Genomic DNA, 23,230 nt, shown 5'->3' with positions numbered 1-23,230 from the left:
TTTTTTTTTTCTTTTCTTTTTTTTTTTTTTCTAATTGAGAAAGAATTTTTTTCAGGAGAATGGGAATAAGGATAAAAGCTGACCGATTTCGAATATTTATAGATCGAAGATTATTATTATTTTTTTTTTTTTTTTTTAGTGAAGTGTTGGTTCGAATTTTTTCGAAATTGTTAAATGTATAATCTTTATATTGATGATTGTTGATCGATTATTAAATTACGAATAGAGAATATTATTTAGACAATTTTCATTTTCAACAATTCTCTGCGAAAGATTTTTATTATTTTGAGAATTTTTGATTTAATAATAAAAATGATTAAATGAAAATATTTTTTTATTTCACATTTTTGATATATTTGATGTAGAATCTCTTGATACAACTTCCTTTTTGCTATGTTCTGTTTAATAAGAGGATTTAAATGGTTCGATCACAAATATATGAAATATAAAATTCGAAATTTATCTTTTATTTGAAATATTGTAGTAAATTTTGTTGGATTTTGTATAAACAAAATTTTTATATAAAATTGCGTTCCTTTTCTCTATCTTTTTTTTTTATCCAGGAAAGAGATTTAAGAGATAATAAGAAAAATTTAAATAGATGAACATGTAGTTCCATGTACTTGGATGAGCGAGATTCGAATTTACATTTTACAAAAATTTTCAGTGGAATTTTCTGGAATATACTGGGTGAAATTTTTATACGAATCGCGTTTTATTAAAATGGAAAATAATTTGGTTAGAACGGAATAATAAAGGAATTTGAATAAATGATAAAAAAGTTTGATACATATTCGTACAATTCATTTTTTACCAGAGTTTTTATCAAATTTTGTTGGAATTTATTATTTTTACATGAAATTGGGCTTGGAAGTTTTAGAAATTGTATTCGAATGGAAATTTTGTTCAATATAAGTGTGAATACAAAATTTTAATAAATATAATAGCAAATCGAATTAAAATAAAAAGTTATGATATCAAAATTAATGATGTAAGGATAAGATATTTCGTTGCATTATATATGTAATATGATTATAATAATATTAGATGACTAGAATTGTTTAATTTTATAAGAGAACAATTCGTTTGATTTTTTTCCATTATTTATAATTCAATAACGATTCTGATTACAATACATTATTGCAAATTTCACGATAGAAATTTATTATTAGTAACTTTTAAATTTATAAAATCCTCAGGAGTGCACAACTTGTAAATAATTTTGCACTATATCACTCTCTTGGCGTTCCTCATTAACAATAAACTATGAGAATCAAGTTTTTGGCTCTTTGAAAAGGGAAGAATTTTTTTGTCTCTATGAGAAAGAAAGAAAATAAATGTGTGCATTAAATTATTCGAATAAAAAATGCATTATTTATAAAACAATTGAAACAAATTGTTACAAATTACTCAGCACACAAGCTTGTTAAGTTAATGAATATTTGAATTGTAAAATCAATTTCTGATCTTCAATCGACGTATTCTCGTAATTGTATGAACATGTCAATTTCTATTGGCTTTATCAACGCAAATTGAATTGAACTACTTTTGATAATCAATAATTAGTAATCAAACATGCAAATGAATTAATAATGTAATTAATTATAGCTATCTGTGGCAGTAATAATTAATAACCGACTACTATTCTCCATTTAACGAAAATCCATTCATGGATGTATATCCACTTCGAATACGCTATATCATATCTATTATCCAAATACTAAAAATTCTTTTATTTCTAATTATAATCTTCAATCTTGAAATAAATTTAATTCTTCAATCTTGAAATCAAATAAAATTCATATAAATGAAATTCTTTCAATTAATATCTATAGGAAAATTTCCAAAATAAACACAATTTCTCAAAATGCCTCGTTACTTTGAAACATCTAGTAACTAAAAAAAAATCACTAGATTTCTACATCTCAGAAACATTGTAAAATTGTTACAACTTTAACGAGTAATATTAATTCTTTTCTTTTTAAAGAGGTTCAAAATTTTCTTCTACCACATTCGTTTCGAACAATCTAAATAAGGAAAAGGTTGTATCTTAATTTCGCTCACGAGGCAATAAAATCGAATTAAGAACAGAAACGAGGAGGAAATAGCAACGCGGGAAAACGGATAAATGTGCGTGTCGAGGCTCTCTGTATCTCGATCCATCGAATAAGAATCCCTCGAGTTCCTCTCCGCAATGAACGGATATATTTAATTATCTTCATTAACTTTCTACACGACGTCTATCAGCCTAACATTTCGAATGATCTCTTCGAACGGCTTGATATTAGAAAGGGAGATAAAGAAGATTGATAAAAAGAAAAAAAAAGAAAAGAAAAGAAAAATTACGAACGCACCATAACTCACCGATAACGGAAGTTCTTACATTTCTTGCTGTTAAAATTAACTTTCCCTTCCAGATAAGCAAATATCCTAGCCATTTTTTACCTCGTTGCAAAGAGATGTGTATATATATTTAATCCTTCATATTCTCATATTTATCTGTTTAAAAAGAAAAGAGGTTACAATTCATTTATAAATACAGGAAATAATTATTGTCTCGAATAGCAAGGAAAAAGAGGATATGAATTGAAATTAAAAAATTTGATACACGTAATTTCCAAGTTGCATAATCCTATAAGAGGTGATAGAAGGAGTAATGATACGTGAAGGAAAGTTCTTTGAAACCTGTCCATTTTTTATTCCTTTCCGGTTTTAGATGGTTGGAAAGAGCAACTAAAGTTCAGCAACTATACTGCAAAGATAAAAGAATTTATGAAGTTAAACGCGTGAATTAAATGTTGTTTTATTCAAATTTCTCATATTTGAATAATTAATTCGATACTTTTTTGCAAATTATGCAATTACAGTATGCATTTCCAATTGAAACGACAACGTAAGAGATACGAGAAATCAAAATTTATATAATTATTATAATTATAATTATTTCGTACAAAACTAAAATTATTTTCACTTTCTTCTCTATTCTCGTTCTTCACAATTTCCTCCGAATCTTAATCAACGATTTTCGTTCATTCACAATTCGTCCAGAACAGCACGGATATACACGGTTTTCCCATGGCTCCACGTGATTCGCATGCTTTCACTTTTTCCGTAACGGGGCGGTTTATATTATTTTTATACCACGGGGCCCCATTTAAACATAGGTGAAAGTATGCAATTTTCGAGGAAAAATTCCGGCCAGGTTTTAAACATTTATATTACTCGTAATTTCGTACTATTTTCGAAACAGTTTGTTAATTCATCGTTACTTTCCTTCTCCATCCCCATTGTTCCCAACATCGTGAATTTTCCCCTAGAATTTTCTCTGTTATCAAATAAAGCGTGCAATTTCTTCCGATTGTCGATGATGATCTCTCGAGGAAGACAGTCATTTTACAATCTTATTAAAGTATTCGAACGATTTAGATTACACTTTCATTCAATCTTTCGAAATAATCTTTTCCTCTTCTCAAGTATCTCAAACTAGAAAATTCTTGTTTTTGAAATAAACTTAAATTCCACTATACCAACTTAAATTCGATCTCGAAATGAAAAAAAAAAAAAAAAGAAAAAAGAAAAATTCATATATCGAGCATCACTCTAATTAAATTATATTAATTCCATCGTATCAATCTCTACGCTGCGATCATTGGGACCAATTAAAAAATTATCGTATCGGAACTAGGCCACTAGTGTCTCGAGAACTCTTGACTCGTTACCTCATTGTTACGTTTTCTTTCTCGACGAATTCCAACAAGGTATATCTCGAATAAGACATCGAACATGACGTTGCGACATCGCCCCACGAAACGAAAGAGTTGATTCGCGTTCAGGTGTGTTGAGAAACGTTGAGGCGAGTTTTCAAAACTTGCGTCACGTGCGTCTATTAGTCGACTATTTCTCGCTCGAGCGTAAAGTGGTTCGTTTGTGAATGCAATGAGAGAGAGAAAGAGAGAGAGAGAAAATACTTATTTTTTCGTGGAAACGCGTGAGATAGTTATCGCTGATCAAGTATGAGAGTGTAATTGCACGAATGATTTATTCGAGCTTGTTGAACAACAAGTGTGAATTAAGTATATTATTAGAAGGTGTATATATAGTTAATCTTGTTTGGCAATATTGAATATGAACTGAACTGAAACGATTTATCCAGCCTTTTAATTTTAGTACGTTGTTAATCATTGTGTAATCTGTTTTCTTTTTCCTTCTCTTTTTCGAATCGCGATACATATGAATTTGATTTATATTTTTCTTTCTTAAATTATGATTTAATAATTAATTATTTAGCAATTGAAAAAAATTTGGAGTATTTTAAGAAACGATAAAAATTTATTCATTTAATATTTCATTTATTTTGTGTTTCTCGAATGTGCATATAAATTATCCTATTATCGATAGCGGAAGAGCTGGAATAAATTCCAGTCTCGAGTTATGAGAGGCTGATTGAAAAATGAAATGCGAGAAAAAATGGATCCGAAACCAGATTCGATCTCGTAAGTATTGAGAGACAGTGATAAATCGTACATTTATATAATAAAAACGGATGGTCTAATTATTTTACGATCATATATCTTTCCATTAATCAAATCAAATTTAGTTTCCACATCTAAAAACTACTAATTCTCATTCATTCTCAGTTTACTTATTTCCACTCTTCTTCCATCCCTTCTCAACTCCTTGGACCAATCTGCAGATCCCCATTTTTTTGTACAAAAATTTTTCATTCCCAAGAAACGTGCCAATCTTATTCGAAACAATTACATTTCATACTTCCAAATCATCTTCTTAATCAGAAGAAGCAAGAGGCAAGATCAAAAATCCGTTCCATTCGTGTTCGTGAACCGTTCTCGTTTCCGTTAAAGCAACGACTCCCTGCGCCCGATAATTGACAATTAACGCGTAAATTTTATCCTGTTGCACGCAAAGTGGAAAGCGAAAGGCCGGCGCAAACAGAGCGCGAAACCCGTTGAAAAAACATGCCCCGCGTGGAATGTTATCGCTCGGCTTTTCCGAAAGCCGCCTTTCCAACCCACCGATCCCCTTCCCTCTCGCCCCGAAAAATGTTGCAACGTTTGCTCTCCTCCGATCTTTCCCTACGATTCTTCTATTTTAACAGTGTAATTGAAAAACAGTCGTCGATCGTCGTTGGAGACGCATAAAAAAAGATTAAAAGGTGTTTTTCTAATTTTCTAATTGTTGTTATAACAGAGTATCGATTCTATTCGAAGGGGAAATGGGGTGAGATATGGGGAAAGTTTGCCAAGTTTAAGTATAGATGGAGGATAGTTTGGATATTTGAGGGGTTAGGGGATGTTTGTTCCAGTAATTCGATATGAAAGTAATTTCTCTTTAATGATTAAATTTGTATATAATGCGTGGAAGGATTGCGTGAACAGAGAGATATTGGAATTTAATTTTTCTTCGAGCGTTTTATAAAATGGTGGAATTTTTATCTTGGAAAATTTATTGAAATTTATCTCTCGAGAGTGTATTTCCAAGTGGTGTATTCGTTGTTTAAAAGAGAGAGGGAGAATCAAGTTAAAAAATTTATATCCCGAAAATTTGTAAATAATCCTTATTGTTTGATGTTGCAAGATGGAAGGAAAAGATGATAGAAATGGATATACATGTAGAAGGGAGGAAAATTTAGACAAACGTGGAAAAGTTTGGGCATAGGTTTCCCTGTAAAATTTAGATGTAAAAAGTTTGAAAGGTGTTTGAAATGTTGCTCCTTTCGAAATCTTTTCGACTTTCTTTTTTTTCTTTCTTTCTTTCCCTCTTTTTTTTTCTTCGAATTCGATCGTAGCTTCTAACGCATCGATAAATCTTTCCACGATGATTGTTATTGAATTTTTATTCACTTTCATTCGAAGTAATTTATATACTTTTTCTTTCTTTCTTTTTTTTTTTGTTTAAATTAAAATCACACGTGTAATAGAAAATTTACGATATTTCCTGTGTACAGCAATTTTTTTTTAGTATTTTAATTTTTAATTTTCACGTTGAAATTGGGACGAAGATTTAGGGGATTCCGAAAAAAGTGCTGGAAAAAATGAAGATGTACGAATGTTATCTACAAGATTTTTTTTTTTTTACTTTCTTTTTTTTTTTTACGTTTTATATATCGCTTGATATTCGGATTGAATATTGAAAATGTACGTATATTGGATGTATGAATTATTCATATAGGAATATCTGTCCATACCAGTGGTTAATCTAAGAGCTACAGGACTTTTCAAATATAGAATATTCTATTCACAAGATATTTTTCTTCTTCTATACTTTCTTCTCTTATTTTTCTTAATCTCAAATACCTTTGTATTGTCGAATGTTGAAAATTTTATTGTCGCAAATGCTTGAAAAAATTCCATTCAATGGAAGAAATGAAGAAACGAATCTTGTTACAGAATATTTACAATTTAAAAAAATAATTATCCAATAATAAGAAAATTTGCTATAATTGTAATAGAAAAGAAGTTGAAAAATACTAGTGGATTAATTTGTGTAAGAGAAAAGAATATTTTTACATAACATATGTTTCCAACTGATTTCTTAATAGAAGAAAAAAAAAACCTTAAATGTTAATGTAGAATTTCAATCTTATTTTATAAAACGTTAGAAACTTCTAAGGAGATCCATGATCCATAAAATGAAGATCAAAATCACGCGATCACCGTACGCTTTCGCAATTTATCTCTTATGGAAACGAATATACTCGAACGGAGAATTATTTCAAACTTTATCTCTTTGTATTCTTCTGTTTTATTTTATTTTTTTAAATTTATCATCAAATACAATTTGGTATTCAAAATGATGGAATAATTTTTAACAAATAATTGGAAATATTATTATTTAAAATAAATACGTGTAAAATAAATACGAATAAATAGAAATAGATAATATCAATTTCGATCAATTTTTCGTAATAATACGTAACTTCGGAATTTGTCAAGTGTGTTTCTCACCACTGTTAACCAACCGTTGTAACACGAGCAACTGATAGCTATTAGTCATGCTCGACGTTCAGTGAAATGGGAAACTATGAAATTAATACACCGTGGAACTGCTGCTGCTCGAGAGAGAGAGGTTCATTGTTGTACCGTGAAATAAGAGAAATATTATCTGGAGGAAGGAGTAAATCGATAACACGTTAACGATTTCTTTCTTTCGTTGCGTCGTCTAATTTAATAGCGAAATCAAATTCCATAATTAACGATAAATTTCACTTAATTCACGCTTAATTTCTTGAATTATCCTTCCGAATATTTTACAAGTGCAATTCAAGTTCAAATAAAATAAATATCCGGATTCCAAAAGAAGTGATGAAGGAAAACGAGTGAAACCATGTATACGTGTATATATACACGGAAAGAGAAAATGGAAAAAGTGAGGTTAAGAACAAGTGCAAATATGGCGGACAGATCCAGAACGTCCTCGAGTGAAAACGATCTTCAAATTCTTCGTATATCTTACGTAAATACCAGACCGATCTAAGAATGGCAATTTCACATATCGTAGAGAGTGAGTCAAGTGCCATTACTTGTGTTATATATAATAAATATTCGATACTACATCCATTTTGCCTATTAATTTCGCATCGAATTAACTGAAAAAAAAAATGATACACAGTCAAAAATTGTACTATTATTAAAAATTGTATAACTTATCTTTTCGTTTAGAAGATTCTCAAAGAAAGCTGATACATTTGTATTATTGGTAAAAATTCCAGAGATTTTTATAAGATTTTTACGAGAAAATTAAAGAATATAAATAAATACTCTGAAGCGAGGATATGGAAAATAAAATGTGACAAGTTAATGGAATCGATTGAGATTAATTTACGTTCAATTATTTAACCTTTCCCCCCACCACTCGTAACAACAAACGTGACTGAATTTTTGCCAAGGTTTTACAAGGCTCGAGGAAAGTCTCGTTGTTTGTACCCGGTATACGTGCTGTTTCTCAGAAACAGACAGGTCTAAATAGACTTAAGAGGGAAACGTTCTCCTCTTGGAACGAGTTAGACAAGTTTGGAAACAGGATATCTTAAAGTGATAGTGTTTTGACGTTGTAATACGTCACGTTTAATTTATGCTGAAATTTCTTATTTTTCTTTTTATGCTTAAACGAACAAATTGTTTATTTGTGTTATTATATGTTATATCACCTTTTAAAAGATTTTTATTCAGACGAGAAATCTGAGTTTTTACATTATAGACAATATTTCCCTTCGACTTTTGTAGGTTAGTGCAATTTATCCGACAATTATTACCAGAATTCGTTCGTAAACTTTGCTTATCTAGATGAAATCTTGTCGAGCACTCGATTTAACGTTGCATCCCTGTTACACGAAACGCGTTCACAATTATATGCTTCAATATCGAGAAGTGAATATCAAAAAAGCGAGGGAATTATTTTATAATTACATTCTCTGTCGTTTCTAAAATTACGTGTTATAAAACGAGATATTATTTAAAAATTCTGTAATACCTACGATTTGTGAAAATATTTGTCATTTAAATTCGAAGGAAACAAATATTTATATATAACGAATATAATATTTTTATATATAACGAAAAGTTATTAATCAGAGATGAATATTATTATCGAAATCGTTATCAACAAAAATATTGGATATAATATCATGCAACATTAATTCTCCTTGTATAAATCCATAGTTCCATTCGAACGATTATATAATTCCATATATGGAGCAAAAATTTAACAATTTCGAACACAATATAATAGAAACTCTGTGGAAAATGAGACTCGATCTACGGTCTGAAAATTGAAACTTTTCATGCATATTCTCCAGTCCAATTACAGCCTACTTAACAGCCTAATAACCGTCTCACAACCCCATTGACCGCGAAACACGCGTGGTGTGCGCCTAACCTCGTCGTCGAGGAGGTGTGTGTCGTCATCGCGCGGGAAACCGGCGATCGAGAAGCGTTTCCCTCAATTTACAACGCGAGAGGCGAGAAATAATGGTCGATAGATATCTAAGCATGTTCGAATGATTGCTTGGCTGATGAAACAGGATGCAATATGGCGCCTGATCCGTCTTCCTCGATCACGATTTCGTTACGATGTCCATTAATCGATCCTCTCTAATATCGTGTAATTTAATATTTTTTTTTTGTACGGATATGATGCGTGTCTGGCTTCTTATCTGATCATTTTATATATATTTTTATAATTACATGTTCATTGGAAGTTTCTTAATAGATATTTATTAATAATTAGTTATCTGTAATTTTAAACTGTCGTTTCTTTTATTGTCAGTGATTATTTATCTAAATTATACGTATATCCATTTTAATAATAATGTTGTATTTATCTGAATATTTATCTATATATATATTTTATAAATTGTTTTTTCTCTCGTTACAGTGTTTTAAATTTCGTCATTAATCTTTTATTAATGCAAGTATAATATAAATATACTTACATAACTTTAATCTTCATATTTCTTATCATTATAATTTCCTTCCTATCTTCCTATCATTTTACAAGTATTTTAATATTATTGCTTGTCAAATAAAGTTGCGATATCGTCGCAGTTTCGAAATTCAAATAGCTGTGCGAATCGACGACTTGAATTTCAATGGAATTAATAATCCAACGAAAAAAAGTCATTGATACGAAGACAATTTCGATTTCGAATATCCACTTTCATGACCCAGATCACCGGAAGGCAAGACCATTCAAGGCCTATGTTCCGTGTCGTTCATATTCAAGAAAGTGTAAATAGAATTTTCGTGCTCGGTATTCATCAGATCTCTCGTTCTTATTCTCCTCATTGTTAAACACACTGTTCACGTTTCACCTGGACGTGTCATGCTCCGCGAGAAACAATTAATCACCTTCGATCACGATCCTTCGTCTTCTACGCGAATTCTTTCACTCGGGAAGAAAGTGCGAACGGAAATTCAATCGAAATCGATATGTAAATATTTGTAAAACGATGGAAGTAAATAATAACAAGAAATATGAAAATTAAAATATCGAAAGTGCATCTTACTTGCATCTTGTTTTCTTAGTGTCGTATTTTTAAGATGCAATTGGTTAATACATCGTCCAAGCAAAGGACTTCAAAGCATCGAGAAAATTCTTTTCGTTAGACATCTCTTCTTTTCCGGTAAATAATGATTAATAAATATTCAATAATCGTGTTTTCTGAACACTCTATGCATATTTTTGATGCGATTCAGTTTAAAAGTTTAAATTATTCTGCAAAATTCTTCTTCCGTACAATTTTCTCCCTAGCGAATATTAATAAATAACTAACAGTTATCTAGGGATACCTATATCTATTGAGATTTGTAATATAATTAATTTAAAAAAGTATCCCGTGATTTTCTTTTTCTCTGAACATTGGTGAATAGTTTACTAATGAATATCCAGTGATATTTAATGAGATTGATTTCTAGAAATTATTAGAAATTAAAAATAAAAAGTATTAATTATGTTTTCACGATCGTCACCTCACGATGGAATTTTATCATTATATTACCTCGATTTCATTCACCTCATCGCAGTTAAAACGATCATTTTTCTTACTTACTATTAATTACAAGTTTGAGAAACGAAAGTTATTAGCTCCGTAAAATCGAAATGATAACTCATTTTACAATTTTAAGAACAAGATGTGAATATTTATCGAAGATACAAATCTCTCTCTCTCCATAAAATTCGGATAAAATCTTTCCAACAATAGATTCCAAATATATTTCCAAATAAATAAAAATATCGTATTTATTATGTTCTCAGGTAATGAAGGTTTGATTTAATTAGGCAACTAGCCATCGATCATGGAATAAATAAATATGTATCCGAGTACATTAATTAATGTACCTCGTATGTTTGTCAGCATAATTACGAGAACTCTTTCGATGTTTTTTAATTAATGGATATCTCTGCGTGATGCGCCGCGCATATCGTTCCTTCTTCGTTTCGGCCTTGATTGAGAATGATTCGCTTGTTACAAGATTGAAAGTATTATTGGATATGTAAATTAATTCGACACGTATTCTTATGTACAAATTTTATTTTTACGTGATCAGGAGATTGTGAATTCGAGACTCGAGACGAGTCATGTTCTCTATAACTTTCGTCCTCACTTTTTGTGAATACAATTAAAACAGAAGAAAGAAAATTTGAAAATTTGATTCGAATGAAAAATCATTCATGATTTATACGTATAATTTATTATTAATAATATTTGTAGAATTTTCTTATTCATAGAATGGAATTGATAATTGAAAATTTTGAACGAACATCTCGGAATGAATTTTCTTTTCTTACTTCAATTCGCTTCCAAATAAGAATTTATCCGTGTTTATTTTAATATCTCGAATGATTTTAACAAATCATTTCGTCATCTTGGAAAACGTTCGAAGTAGGTCGTATTAGATTAGCTCGTAATTTTATTTATACACCGAGCTCGAATTAATTTGTCGCCTCGGGGATCTTTTTCGCTTCCTTTTCATTTCTCCCTCTCTTTCTCTTTTTTATTTATTTATTCTTTTTTTTTTTGATGCAAAATAGCACGTCAAATTTTTCATCCCTCACAAATCCTTGGTAATTCATCTCAAAAGTTTGCCAGAAATAAAATCAACAAATCCAAACAATTCATCTTGTGTATATAGCTATCCAATTAACATTTATTTATTTATTTATTTATTTATTTATTTTCGAAAGACTCTGTTTAAGAAACTTTCAATTTACGTTGAATCTTGCGTTTTAACAATCTGTTCAATTTAAATGTCACAGCGATGTCACAAAAATTTTCGTATGAGTTTGAAGAAAGACGATATGAAGTTAAAAAATTAAAATTTCTGGAAATTAATTTGCGATTCATACGATTTTACGATCTTTATATTGTTTATTTCTTATAGAAAAAAAAAGAAAGGATTCTATTTTTAAAATTTTTCTACAATTCAGCTGAATAATCGTACGAATTTTCAAGATCCAACATTGTTAAAAATGTTTGATCGCACTCCCTAAACGATTCGATAAATAGGAGGCTCTTCTTCTGCTCGTTTCGTGCAATCTCAGCATTGGTCGTTTAATTGAAAACTTTCCATAATCCCTTGATACCGGAAGTTTCTAGTGGCACTTGTATCGGGCTCCACATGGGGAATATCCAGAAGACATTTCGAGACCTCTTCGCGGATAGAAGATAAATAGATTTAGCCGGGAAATTTATAACAGAAATTTATAACGGAAAGTGAGGAAGAGAAGAACTCGAGAATATTGTTTCCAAGTGGCAAATTGCGTATCTCTTCTGACTTGTATTCTAAATGTACAATACAGATCGTTTATTTTTGACAAAAATTATTCATAATTGGGGATTCAGTTATTTAATAATTATTACACGGAATTAATTTTTGTAGAAAAGAATCGAATGGAATATTAAACAATTATTTAATCTGATTAAATCCTGTGAGAGTACATCTTCCAATCTTCATATTTGATAAAATGCCGGACATTTGACTTACGTTCTAAACGCTTCGAGCAATGCGTCCGTTTCCCCTTCGTAGCGAATCTGGGTCGTTATAATTCGCTCCTAACTGCCACGTAAGTACCACGGTGCGTGGATCTTAATATGCATAGCTTAATGCTGCAGACAGTTGCTTAGTCTCCATCGCCTTTAAGTGGCGCGCTTTGAATGAAAAAGCAATACACGTCGTTAAAACGAAGGGAAAGTTATGACGACTTTTCAGTCTCTCTTCAGACATCCGATTAGCCTTTCTTTCTTTCTTTCTTTCTTTCTTTCTTTCTTTCTTGTCGTTTATTCAGAATGTTCAATAAACTTTGAGAAAACTTTTTCCATCTTTTCGTTCGATTAACGAGATACTAATTCGAGATGGATAATTTTGGACGAGATTTATAATAAATAAAGCGATGGTTTTTTTTTGGAAATAATTTTTGGAGTGTGTATTTCTATTGTCCTTTTGAAATGATAATTTTAAAATCGATTACTCGGTGCAAATAAAGGAACAGTTATGCGTTTGATTTGTACGAAAATTTCTTTGTTTTCGTATTGGAATTTTGAAAATTGAAATTTTTATTTTAATGAGAATGCATTTTTTCTAGAAAATTATTAATTAAATTATAAAACAATGTATAATTTTTATTTTTCTCATTAAATGAAATTGTCTATAAATTATTGACAACAAGGAAATATTGGAATTTTGTTTTTATTTATTTTTTTCCTTTGAAATATTATTTCGCAATTTTGTATTTACAATTTTAAATTAATGTGCGAGAAATATTTCAATCTGGAAGCCCCACGCAAATAAATCCACATAAATTCCGTCACGTAATTTGCATTTATGATTTATATCATTCTTCCATTTAACGAAATTTATAAATATATCCCGTGATTACGCATGGATTACCTAAATGTATAACCCTGATAAATTCGATTTCCAGTAAATCTTAGCAACATTTTGACTGAAATTATCCAATGTATAAAAATTACAAGAGTAATATAAAATCGTGAAAAACTCAAGTCAAAATAAAGGAAATACGATTACCCCGATTCTCTTCGAAAAGCTATCTCCACAAATTAATTATAATTTCGTACAATTTCCTCTACTCCTACTAAAAAAATTCAAAAGTTGGAGAAATCCATGAAAACGTTGATCGACGAAGCAATAACTGCTTCCATGCGCGGAGGAAAGCAAGTTTTTTTTCTTCTGGATGGCTGCAGCGGATGCAGCAGCTTCGATTACGGCGCGTGCCGGAAGCCGTGTGGCGTCTAGGTTGCGGCACCGGAAGCGCTCCGAGGATGTTGTCCGTTTCGAACGAATACGCATCGATCTCCCTTCTCAAAAGCGTATGTACGTTCACAGAACGCGCATACGCTTCCTTTTTTAAAAATGGAAGAAAAAAAAACAGCACACGTATTTTTGCACGAAACAAAATCTCCTAACGAATAATTTCATTGAACTCACCGACGTTAATAAAGAAAGAAAAATTAATCAATAATTTTAGGATTAAAATTTGACAGGCAGAATGCAAAATATCTGATTCCTAATAGCAAGCTTCGACAAATAAATTTAATAAATTTCGACGATGAATTTCATTCGAAATTTCGTTTCACAATTTCAAAAGAAGCAAAAGCAATTTCTTATTCCGCGGTTGCAAATTGTATTGTGGATATTTTCACGAGAGGAAACGAAGGAGTAGCGAAGGAAGATGGAGAGAGGAGGAGAAGAAAAACGCACTAGCGTGCACGTTAAGCGCGTTAACGAGCACGCGAGACGAAAGAGAACGTTACAGGATAAGTCGTGGACTCGGGTTTCCCAGTTGTGTCGTTTTTCACGACACGGAGATGCTTTATTCGCAACATTTTTAATTATTTCGAGCGTTTTCGTCGCGCAATGAATGGGGAGAACAACTCGTCGAGGCGAATTCGTCGCCAACGCCGGTTCGATGATCGAAGATATTCAAATTTTCTAATCTAATTCAACTATTTCCAATTAAAAGAAATATGTATTCTAATTAAGAAGCATTCAACCGTCAAATTTTCCAAATTCTTATATATCTTTCTCTCAAATTTCTCTCGCTTTCGAAAATCCATCGAACCTGTTCGATTGAAATTTATTCCTTTCTTTCAATTTTAAAGATTCCTATTAAAACTTTCCAAATTTTACCAACCTGCAAAAAACGATCGATTCCAACACATATATATATACATGCACAAATCCAGGGAATCGTTATCACCATTAACAGTACGCGTCGATTGATCGCGTGGCAAAAGGCGCGCAATGGGCCGCGAGGAACAAATGAATATCGGCGTGAACTTGCTCGATAACAGCCTGGTCCTCGAGCTCTGTTCGATAAAAATGGCTCCACGAATCCTTTTATCGGGCGTACGTACACAGAGAAGCGAAAATTTCGAACCATTTACTGGCGAGACTCTGAACGAAATTTAATTTTCCCGCGCTTTCCGACCGATCGATAATCGAACTCGAATCGAACTGGAAAAAAAGTATCCGCGATATTTTAAATAAGTTGTGTGAAATGTTTAAATTAAATTAAACGAATGGAATGGAATGGTTTTTTCCTTCTTCTTCTTTTTGAATTTTTTTCACGCCTTCCTATATGCGATGTGCGAAGAATGCGGAAATTGGAGGATATTGACCTGGAAAGTGGAAGAGGAGGATTGGTTTTTCGCGCGAAGATGGGATAAGATAAAGTGAAGTCGTCCATTTTTAAGTGTCTCCTAATTGATTTCGCCCTCCAACTTGCGAACGAGATAATGGAAAATTTATCACAAAAGTGTCCAAAAATTTATTTCCTGCTCGATATTTATTCTAACCTTAATGTTCGTTCGAAATTTTTGAAGGGTTTTAGAAGAGTGATTTGGAATTTTTCAACCATATTTCCCTTCTCTTCTTTACGAAATAAAAATTTCTCTTCTCCTTGAATAAATGAATTTTATTATCCAATTGATGAAGAAAGAATAAAACTAGAAAGAGGCGAGTTGATAGATAATAAATTTCCAATTCGGAGGGCTTTCAAAACTCCATATTTCCAATTTGTATCGTAGAAAAATGTATTAATATGCAATACGGTGTTCCAATCTCCATAAACTTGATATATCCTAACTGTTGCACACGCTATGCTCATCCTCCGTGTTAATTTCAATACGGCCAGCCAGAGATCTAGATGAACAATAATCTAATTCCATTTAATAAGCGAGGATGTAACTCGAGAATTAATTATTAAAATTATATTTCTTTAACGGAACTAATAATCTTCCAACACTTGTTGTTTTCACTTAAATATATAAATGAATATTAATTGAATATCTAGTTTGTTTCGTTCGAACAGATTTACACGGATTTACGTTGATCCAGAAAGAAAGGATATGAATGAAAATTTTGTACAATGAGATAGTAGAGTGTAATTTTGTATAATGGAAATTGTTGATCAATAGTTCCGATAGTTTTAGTTCACGGATATTGGACCATGTTTTTTTTTAATAAAAATATTATGGAAATAATAGTTATTCGTAATAACTATCGAATCATCGTTAATTTATTCGCTTGATTATTGATTTGTTAAAGATTCGTTTTTGTTTTTCATAATCTATTCATTATTTTTTCCAAAAAAATTTATTTATAATTTCGACGATTTTACATAATTTTGTTCTTTCATTCTGAATGGCGTAGCTTAAAAATTGAAGTTCCAGTGAAGTTTCTTCTATTCCACACATTCTGTGAATTACTTTTTTATAATCTATTCATTATTTTTTCCACTTCAGAAAAGAAAAGTTTATTTATAATTACGACGATTTTACATAATTTTCTCGTTTCATTCGTCATTCTGAATGGCGTAGCCATTAAAAATTGAAGCTTCAATGAAGTTTCTTCTATTCTGATGACTGTGGATTACGCTTTACACGTGTCAAAATCAATTGTCTATTTCTGTATCGAAAAGAGAAAAAAAATTCACATGTCAATAAAATCGATCCCAAAGTACCCTTTAATAAGAGAAATTTCAACGTGAATAATAAATCACGAATCTCTGAATAGATCCACTTAAGAAGATAACATCAATGAATCCGTGACCGTATGCCATTCAAACTTCACCTCCATTCACCGATAATTCACATCTGTGAAAACTCGACTCGAGTTCTCCACTTTAATAATACGATCATATGTCGCCAACCTTTTAACTCGTTTGATTTCGAACTTCATTTGTCACAAATTATGTCGCGTATCTCGCTCCATATTTATTAAACATCGTCCTCTCAACAATCATGTTTTCAATTTTACTCGAAAGAAGAAATAACAGAACAATTCTTATAATCATAACGTTTTAAATTCACTATCTCAATAACATCTTTTCCTTCTTGCCGTGAATTTTCACGTATTTAAAAAGAAATACCATCGCCATAAACCGTCGTCGTCATCCACCGACCATCAAATCCATTTAAGAAAACACATTAACCGGACGGATCCGTGCCGGATTTCAGTTTCATCTCCATTCACCGATAAGTCACGTCGAAGAGAAACTTTCCACTTCCGATCCCATCGGTGAAATTCATCGAATACGATCCTTATCGTTATCCGTCAAAGAATAGGAAAAAAAAATAAAAGTAAAATAAAATAAAATGTGACGTGGTCAGAGCGCAAACTCGAACGGACGACGATGCACGTGGAAGCCATCTATCGATTCCAGGCATTCGTATATTCCGAATGAACGGCCTCCATCGATGCGTTAATAATAACGCGAACCGGTTCCACTGATGCGTTCGTGCCGATTCAAAGCCTCCTGTTTCCGATGTTGTTGTTTGCGATCGATGGATTCGATGCCGGTTGCATCGACAACGATCCACCTCTGTGAGAAGAAAAAGATGATCAATGGTTATTGTTTTTCGTTTTCTTCTTTTTTTTGGAACGATTGGCGATTGTAAATCTCTTAGTTTGGATCGGTAGTTGAGGTTATGTTTGTTTGAGACTATCCCAATTGAGAAATTTTAAAGAATTAAAATCGAAAGTGAGAAAATTATTATCGAAAGTTGTTGTGTTTGAGAAGAAACTAAAGTTTACTTTTTCAATTTTTAATAATAGGTTTGACAGAATGATACAAGATTTATTTCTGTTTGAATAGTAATAAAAACTGAATGAAATGAAATTATTAGTCTCAGTGAAAAAAATTTCAATTCGTGTTTCGCTCAGCAGTAAAGGAAATGTCAATGAACGTTGCTTGGAATAAGCTTACCTGTTTTTTCTTTTTTACAGAATCAATTTTTTAATCCTCACTTTTGGAATTTTATTTTGCAGAAATCTTAAAGGAATCGTTAAGCGTCTTATAAAAATATAGTAAATTTCACGAAGTATTAAAGAAGAATCAATCCTGACAATAGGATTATAATGTTCTTTGGAGAAAAAATTTCCACTATTTTTTTCCTACCGAGTGAAAATCAAATTAGACAAAATTATTCTCACAATTAATTTCATTCATTCCGCTATCATTTCTCACAATCATCCTTGCTTACTTGATAACATTTCGTACGAGTATATTTACTTTAACGAGCAAATTAATTATCCTATTACCGTTTACTAATAATTTATAATGTATTCAGATAATATTATCAACAACAACAGGGAAATTGTTTATCTTATCGATCCATTACTCTCGTGCGTATCTTTCGTTCGATGTAAAAAAAAAAAAAATATAATTGTCTTTTATTATTTTGCGTTTATTAATTTCTCTATTATGGAGGACAATGTTATCGATAATAAAATCTCTGAAGTGGAGAAATCTCTGTCAACGCGTTTTCGTAATTACCTTCACATTAATGCGTATTCTTTGTTTAAAATACTCGGTGAATATTTGTATAGCAAAGTGTAATGGAAATGAAAAATGAAAAGCTTCTGGGATCGTAGAAATCCCATAGCTTAACATGGATTATATGTATTTAGTTCGCAATATCACGAATCCCTTTTCTCGATGCCAATTCCAATTACAATATTTTTAAATTCAAAACTTTCCACGAATGTATATATTAACAAATCCTTATTCTTCATCTTCTCTTTTTCTTCTCCTCTTTTCTTTACAATTTAATTTCTTCATTATTCGTATAAATATTATTATATCAATACCTAAAATTATTCCATCAATTTTCCACAATTTTCTTCTTTCTATATTTATAATAACAAATAACATTTACCTTTAACAATGATAAAATTATATATCCATGATTTCTAACTCGAAATCATAAGTTAATTTAATCAAGTAAAATTTCTTTTCGAATCGTATTCCTCATTATTCGAATGCAAATAAATCGTGACACGCGATAGAAACGAATACATTATAGCACGCGACGACAGGCAAGAAGGCGAAATGTGTAACAGTAATGTCGATGCAACCTAGATGACCATACCAAGCAAAAGCGGGGGGGAACGATCCTTCCGTTCATTCCATGTTATTCGCGATTCTAAACTGTAACATTATCGAGCGTCGTTCGTTTCAACTTCCTCCACCATTTTTCTTCCTTATTCGCCGATATTCGAGTAAAATGGCCGCGTAAACATCGAGATGTGCCCTGCTCTCAGTTTTATCAACGATGTATGTTCGTATATTCGATTTCTTCGACTTGTATTGGTACGAATTTTTGTTCATTCTTTTTTTTTTATTTTATAAATGTGCTCGTGTTATCTTTCGATAGTTTTTACTATTTTTTCTTACGCTGTGGATAATTTTATTTTAATGAATTATTGAGGAATTATTGATATAAGATCGTTGCAATATTTTTTCTATATTCAGAGAAGAAATTTAATATCGATGTTGTTAATTTTTCTTCCACAAATTTCATTTCATTCGAAAAATGATAGGAATAGTTTAATAAATCTCTTGGCATTAAAGGAACAATTTTCACGTAGAGCGGATCTCATTCTTATCTGAAAATGCATTCGATTTTTAATATTAGATTCGTTCCATCACCGTTAAAACCGTGTTTCAATCGTGTTTCCACGTCGAATATCGTTTAACAATTTCGATGAATTAATAATCTCGCTCGCGATGATGCACGCGACTTTTGCATCTCTTCCTTTTTTTTTTATAATCTCTTTCATCCCGTTCATTTATTGAAAATTTCGAAATTACCGATAAACCGATTCTTCGTTAAATCGTTATTAAGATTCCAACCATATAATTTCCCTCTTAATAATTGGCACGATACGATACTACTTCTCCGATTATTAAAATTCTGATACTAAAATAATCCTCCAACGATCGAAATAACCGATAATAATTATACGATTGAATGTTTCAACGATGAATCTTTTCTTTTAGTTCGAATAAATTATAAGTACAATCGTCCACGTCGAATATCCCAAAAAGATAAAAAAAATTGAGAAAGTATAATTATTTCCTCTAAAATCGAACGGAATCCTCTTCCAACAATTATCCCCTTCAACAAAATTTCACTTCCTTCCAAATATTAAAAACAATCGAGTCCTCATCCTTTCCACCAATTCTTCACCAATCCTTCAACTTGTTCCACTTACGTCAAACGTTCCTCAAAACTCACGTTGTCATCCTCGAAGGCCACCACTATCAAATAACGCCTGTATTCGATGGTAATCCTCTACCCAGGAAAGAAGAAAAAGAAATTGTCTCGAAGACGTCCACGATACATGTATATATATATATTCTGGCGAGCAATTCGCAACGTAGGTGGCCAATTTTTGCCCCGTTTACGCAAGGCTTTCAATACCCGTATCGCGTTAGATTTGAATTTATCGCCCGTGAAACGTTGTTTCGCGGCGCGATTTGAAGCCAGTTTCGAGATTGAACGGCGCACTTTTTCACAGACGGGTGAACGGGTGAATCGTGATGAACAAATCGTATCTCTATTGCCTCTAGTTTTATGGGGGAGAAAGACAAATTTTTGGGACTCGAGTAAGACGAGCGAGGTTATTTATTATTTTGCGATTACTTTCGTATCTGTAAGAAAAAAGAATCAGATTGGAGTAGAGAAAGAGTGGAAATATTGGAATGTTGTAGTATACATACACGAGGATGGAAATTTGACGAAGTTTTGAGGTGAGGTTGTTAAATTTTATCAATTTTCTGTATATCGAATTTTCTATTCTATTTTGTATCCAACGTATGCGCACGTATTCGTTCTTCCATCTTATATAATTGAATAAAATTTATAATAGAAATGTTACACGCTGTTTGACAGGTTATTTCCCCAGAGCAATTTTCTCATTTGCATATGTATACATTCTTGTCCCTTGTTTTCCCAATCCTTTACATTGTATCAACATTTTCATATTTTACTATACTACTTTCTCGTCACGCGCAATGCTTTCTATACATATATATATATATATTTTTCTCTCTTTATAGTTAAGGTATAATAATAATAACATAATTATTTATACTTATACACTTTTAGCCACCATCTTCATCCTCCATTTTCTTTCCAATTTCCATTTCTGCTTATCTATATTCATTTTAATATATCTCTTCTTTAAACTAATTATTTTTAACATCCTCGAAAATAATAATTTAATTCATTGAAAAATTGATTTAATTTTTTCGAATTAAAAATCTGTATCTTCGAGATCGGAGGATCGTTATTTTAAACGAGCGGTATTTCAAAAAAAAAAGAGAGAGAGAGAAAGAAACTTATCTCCAATAGCCCGGAAACGGAAGGTCTCAGGTTGGAACGAGTAAAACGAAGAGTGTGAGAAAAGAGTGTAAATTCCAATATCGACCATCGAGAAGTGGAGGAATAGCGCGTCGTCGATCCAGTTCCGCGACGTTGAACGATTTTTCTTAATCGTGTCCAAGAGAAAACTCTTGGAAGTGTGTTAGATCTCTAGAAGAGGTAGATACGCGTGAATATTTCTCTCTCTCTCTTTCTCTCTCTCATTCCAACCTGCATTGCTCTGTTTCTGTACTCTGAAAGTATTTCGACACGCTTGCAACCATGACAAATCGACGAACACGATTGCGCATCGAAACAACCTTATTACCAACCGATGTAGATTTTTGCCACGAAATCGATCATTTTTCACGCGTCTCCATTCGTTTATTATATTCATTGGTAAGTCGATTGATAAATCGAACGAGCGAGACTTTCGATTTCTTTTTCATCCCGATCGAAATTATGAAATAAATCGATTAATCTAGGGGAAATTTATTCTGAGAATCGAATTGGATTATTCGTTCACTGGAATATTTTCAGAATTTATATTTACGTGTACATTATATCAAATTTTCTTTTCTAGATCCCTTCTCTTATTCATTCGTCTTGTTGTTCTCGAATAAACTGCGAAGAAAATTTAACGTGAGTTGCAATCCTCTTTCGTGAATAAAAATAATTTAACACTGTCTTCGAGTTATTGTTGTAACAAAGAATCATCTGATGTTTTCTAAAATATGTAAAATAAATAATTAAAATGAAGTTACTTTTCAATTATCTTAGCCAAAAATTATACGATTCTTTCCAATATTTACAACGTATGATATTTAATAGGGAGCACGATGTCGTGTTTGGTTCATTCAGTATTTAACTCTGCGCGCTACAGGTAGTTTCGAGCTTATCGACCTGGACGACTATGAAGTTTATGAATTCTGATGTTCTGCTAATTCAATTTCGGTGCAATTTTCGCTTAGTTAAAAATTCAGATCAGAATCGTCGTAAAATAATTAAACTCACAACACAATACCCTTTAAAAATCCCACCAATTCTTCCAAATTCCAAAATATCCCGCAAAACTGCATCGCACCTTCACGAAAATTTCCATAGCTCGTCGACTATTAAACACTTACTTACCCCTTTCGAGGTCTCTCACCCCTTCGAGGTCGCCCACTTCCGGTGAACCGCCGCCTCCAACAATCGATCTCCTCCCCCAGGAAGAACGACAATCCGTCCTCCAAACTTGGAACAGATGAAAGAAGAAAAAATTCTCGATTACAACTTGTTACTCTTCTAAACCGGAAGTTTATAGAGCGCGGCGCGAGAGAGGCGAGCGAGGCCCATCGAGATTCGTCGAGTGGGTCCGTGTGACTGGCTCGTGCTGCCTCGGCCACGGGCCCGCCACGATACCATTTCCCCCCTTTCGAGCAGCGAGCAAAGAGGAAGAAAGTAGGCTTCTCCGTGTGTGACCCTTCTTCGTGGATCGACTTCGCTATTACCTCGCCACGAAAAACGAGGGACCTCGTGCCGGTTCCAAGCTTTCCAACCTGCTGTGCGTGGAAAGTTGTGACACGAGTGACGTTGCAAGGGAATTGAACGAATCTTCACGCTTCCTCCGTTCGCTGGACGAATGAGACGTGACGAGGGTCGTGACCGGCCTTCTCGAGGGCGATCGTCCGTTCAACTTGTGATAGGTGATGGCGCGAATTGCTGTGATTTATCGTACCTGGATTTACCTCTATTTACTCGTTGGATTTATATATATATATATGTATGTATTTCGTGTGATGGATTTATCGATACATACGGGGATGTGGAGGGCTCGACTTTGTGCTGGAATAAACGTGAAAGTTTTATATATATGTGTATATAAATATCGATTTAGGTTTGTAGTTGGATGAATAGAGCGCTATGACGTAACAGAGACGGGAGAGTCTCGCTCTGTTTCCATTTTATTTCATCTAACGTACGAAGTTCAATGGCTTGTAATTTAATAAGGATTTGAATCTTGATTATCGAAGGCGTTCCACGAATGTATTCACGTCCTGT

The 23,230-nt window shown here is 32.2% G+C and overlaps 1 protein-coding gene across 1 annotated transcript in view; it reads right to left on the bottom strand.

The window, feature by feature from the left end:
- Positions 1–22,920, bottom strand: part of LOC102656198 (serine/arginine repetitive matrix protein 1-like) — a 34,059-nt gene extending 11,139 nt beyond the window's left edge. Inside the window, exon 1 of the mRNA XM_016913963.2 lies at positions 22,319–22,920. The gene's annotated coding sequence lies outside the window, so the exon portion shown is untranslated. The remainder of the gene's footprint in view (positions 1–22,318) is intronic.
- Positions 22,921–23,230: the final 310 nt, after the last annotated feature.

The sequence above is a fragment of the Apis mellifera genome, linkage group LG9 (genome assembly GCF_003254395.2).
Source record: "Apis mellifera strain DH4 linkage group LG9, Amel_HAv3.1, whole genome shotgun sequence".
Taxonomy (NCBI): domain Eukaryota; kingdom Metazoa; phylum Arthropoda; class Insecta; order Hymenoptera; family Apidae; genus Apis; species Apis mellifera.
Note: the sequence above shows the minus strand (reverse complement) of the source record. Positions and strands in the feature narration are given on the sequence as shown.